At 46.6% G+C, this 4,257-nt stretch overlaps 1 pseudogene; it reads left to right on the top strand.

The window, feature by feature from the left end:
* The first annotated feature begins 739 nt into the window (after positions 1 to 739).
* LOC125515035 (putative nicotianamine synthase 4 pseudogene) lies at positions 740 to 2,122 on the top strand (annotated as a pseudogene).
* Positions 2,123 to 4,257: the final 2,135 nt, after the last annotated feature.

The following is a 4,257-nucleotide window of genomic DNA, read 5'->3' as shown; positions in this document are numbered from 1 at the left end:
AAACAGCTATGGAACAAGAGAGTTGTTTCATTTTTGTTTTAAAGAAATATACAAAGGTGTGGCTAGGTTTCATTCGACTGAGATTTAACCAAGTCTCAGTCAAGTGACGTATAGTACATAAGAAGAAGAAAGCTAAAAACAAAATTTTGCTTGGATCCCCATGCAAGATCGAAAGAATATAGCATCGACTGAGACATAACCAAGTTTCAGTCGACTGAGACTTAGCAAAACTGAATATACAAATGAATAGAAAGTAAAATGATTCAGCTTTTTTTATATTTTGATAAATATCTTTGTTTGGGTAATAACGGTGCTGCATCACGCCTCAAATAGGGTTTTCCATAAAGTTCAGTTTCATTTTAATAAAAGAATAAAGTAAATTTATTTTCTAATGGCGACATTTTTCTTGTTACATAGAAGCTCAGCTTGGGCAAGAATATGGATCGATCTCGCGAGTAGTAATCAGCCTAAATAAGCAATTTGTGTACACTCTTTATATTATCTGAAAAATGTGATCTTTTTTTTGGGGTGCGAAATCTGAAAAATGTGATCTAGAGGAAAAGGACATAGAAAACGCTGTCCACTTCAAAGCCGGACGTCAGAGCAGAGGCATGAAACCAGCCATATTGGGCATGGACGCGTGAAGCTTGCATGCATGCACAGCTTTTCCAATTTCCATCTCCATCGATCAGTGCTCTAGACGGCCGCTACAGCCTACATATACCCCGTGCTGCTCGTTCCAGTTCATCAAGCAGCTCGATCGACCACTCCACTACTGTGTCTCAGAAGCTCATCACGCGTCAGGTACCAAGGCAAGAACACACTAACATGGATGCCCAGAACAAGGAGGTCGATGCCCTGGTCCAGAAGATCACCGCCTCCACGCCGCCATCGCCAAGCTGCCCTCGCTCAGCCCGTCCCCCGACGTCGACGCGCTCTTCACCGACCTGGTCACCGCGTGCGTCCCCCCGAGCCCCGTGGACGTGACCAAGCTCGGCCCGGAGGCGCAGGCGATGCGGGAGGGCCTCATCCGCCTCTGCTCCGAGGCCGAGGGGAAGCTGGAGGCGCACTACTCCGACATGCTCGCCGCCTTCGACAACCCGCTCGACCACCTCGGCGTCTTCCCCTACTACAGCAACTACATCAACCTCAGCAAGCTGGAGTACGAGCTCCTGGCGCGCTACGTCCCCGGCGGCATCGCCCCGGCCCGTGTCGCCTTCATCGGCTCCGGCCCGCTGCCGTTCAGCTCGTACGTCCTCGCCGCACGCCACCTGCCCGACGCGGTGTTCGACAACTACGACCTGTGTGGCGCGGCCAACGACCGTGCGAGCAAGCTGTTCCGCGCCGACAAGGACGTGGGCGCACGCATGTCATTCCACACCGCCGACGTAGCGGACCTCATCGACGAGCTCGCCACGTACGACGTCGTCTTCCTGGCCGCGCTCGTGGGCATGGCTGCCGAGGACAAGGCCAAGGTGATCGCACACCTTGGCGCGCACATGGCGGACGGGGCGGCCCTCGTCGTGCGGAGCGCGCACGGGGCGCGTGGGTTCCTGTACCCGATCGTCGATCCCCAGGACATCGGCCGAGGCGGGTTCGAGGTGCTCGCCGTGTGTCACCCCGACGACGACGTGGTGAACTCTGTCATCATCGCGCAGAAGTCCAGCGACATGCATGCGAATGGACTTCGCAACGGGCGTGGTGGACAGTGCGCGCGGGGCACGGTGCCGGTGGTCAGCCCACCCTGCAGGTTCGGCGAGATGGTGGCGGACGTGAGCCAGAAGAGAGAGGAGTTTGCCAACGCGGAAGTGGCCTTCTAATCGCTGCGACTGCGAGGTCATCATCCGTACGCCGCTGCTAAATCGCTTGCAATCGTACAGTACGTGGTAATTTTCCTACTACTACTGCCTATAGGTATGCATTTCAAGTCATGTATTGTTTGTACCCAATAATTAATCTAAGTGTTGTGTTTACATGCGCATTTCTTGTACACTCGGTCTATGAAAGGCAGGGCAGATCAGGATAGTGTGCAAACGAACAACCGTATGTGTTATTATAGGCGTGTATTTGGAATAAGATGATTTTCCTTCACAAAATAGTACGATGTAATCGGTGTCTTGTTCGTACCTGAGTACATTTGTTCAGTTGTAAAGTTGCTCGCTAAGTCTGACGGACGATGTACGTTGCCTTTGACCTCCGAATCCGTCCATGGCTCCACAAGCTCCGTCGGGGGATCAGCTTCGTGATTTCTGTTGGCCGTCACCGTTTGTCGGCCAGTTTGACTATGTAGGATGGCCAAAGAAAGTTAAGGCCAGTCAACACAAGTCAAGATTGTCAACAATAGTCCAAAAAAAATTCTCCTGTGTCCAAGCAAGTCATCCCAGTCGGCCAAAGTTCAATCAAGCCTTCATGGTCAATATGTAAAAAATATATAAAAGATTAAGTCAAAGATCAAGACAAGGGAGAAAATTACGTAGTATCAATAGAGTCTATGCGCATTCTCCCCCCCAAGACTAATTAAACACTCTACTCGTGAAGCTTATTCAAGACCTACTCAGAAGAAGAATCTTCCACCTTGTTCGAGCTCTCTATTGGATTGTGAGAGTCAACGAATCGGGTGGGAGTGGATGATTTCAACCTAGAGTGCTTTATCGACTTGAGTTCTATCTTCAAAGGTTAGAGCATCTTCAGCCACGTATCTCTAATTCGATCCCTCAAACGCCTGTGGACGCACTCAATCAGTTAGCCGATGTGTCCGCTTTGAGTCTCTATATGTCCATCCACGCAGTCACAATCCTCATTTTCTTTCTCATACTAGCAAGATGCCCATACGTTGCACGGAACGTCAAGATGCATTTGTATGAGTATTTTATTTTGTGAGAGAAAAGGATGAACGAGGGAAGTCCTTATCTGCAAGTGTGGAGAGAGAGGTGCGGGTATCTTTTTACAAAATTGCCATAGTTTGCTTTTATCCGTCAGATATAGATCAGATGGTCTATATTACACGATGGCAGGCACGCCATCATCACCAACTCGATCTTTTATAAGAGTAGAGATGTCCGGTCAGTTGCATGTGATTGGTGGAGATGAAGAGAGAGAAAGAGAAGAATGAATAAAGAAAGAGAAAAGATGGTCTGGGATGGGGTCGCGTCCTATGTGGCGGATTGACCGGGCGCACCCGGGCGTGTCCGCGAGCCATCATATCCTCCCCCTAACCCTCCATTATGGAGAATGGAGATTATCCCGTCTCCAATTCTTACCCTTCGCATAATGTTGCTTCCAAGTACCTCCCTACGATTGAACATACATTTTTTTTCAATATTTGATTGTCATGTCTTCATTGGTTTTAGAAATCCGATATGGACATGAGTGATTCGTAGGATGACCTGACAGTATGTTCAAAACATCAAGACGGCCTTTCTGAAACATCATATGAGGCACACAATCCTTCAGGTTTTTCTTTTGGAAAACATAATAATAACTTCGTAGTTAGCAATGTAGTTCAGTTTTAGAAGAATTTATCCAAAAGATGCACGGATGTCGTAATAGTAAAAAATCTTACCATGGCATCTCCATGGATGTTATTGTAGTTCAACACGTGCACTAGTGACACATATTGACCATAATGTGGAGGAGTTTGATAATAGACATTTTAATTCTCAAGACAGTAATAAATGAGATCAGATGAATTTTCTCCTAATAAGTTAATTCTGAGCCATCAATGTAGTAGGTTATGTCTACCATCTTTCGCACATTCTTTGAAGAATGAAAATAAGCTGTCAACTATTTTAAAATAAACAATATAAATTACTTAATAACTATGTTTGAGAAACTTACATAGCCGTAGAACTAGAAGTGTATCAACAAGGACCCAAATGTCCATATTGTCTTGGGCGATATCAGGATCACCAAGATCCATGGTGACAAGCATACCCTCATGAAAATCATACATCTTGCAAAGTGCTTCCCAATTCGAGCAACCAAAATAGGTTACGCTCTCAGAATTGTACAGATTTACTTCAAAATCCATACCATGATGGGTCCTTAGGTGAATTTTCTTTGTTTCCATACTTTCATGATCTTCAAAATCCATCCTCTCCAAGACATAGCGTCTTGCATTGCATGGGATAAGCTAGTCGAATTGTAAAAGACGAAAAATTACACGTTGAAGTAGTTGAAGTCGTGCTTAATTATGAAAAAATAACGCTTCTCGTCATTGCGTACCGTTTCAACATCGAAGGTCTCATGGAGCTTAAT

This window comes from Triticum urartu, chromosome 6A, assembly GCF_056163025.1.
Source record: "Triticum urartu cultivar PI428250 chromosome 6A, HENAU_Tu73, whole genome shotgun sequence".
In the NCBI taxonomy this organism is placed as follows: Eukaryota; Viridiplantae; Streptophyta; class Magnoliopsida; order Poales; family Poaceae; genus Triticum; species Triticum urartu.
Note: the sequence above shows the minus strand (reverse complement) of the source record. Positions and strands in the feature narration are given on the sequence as shown.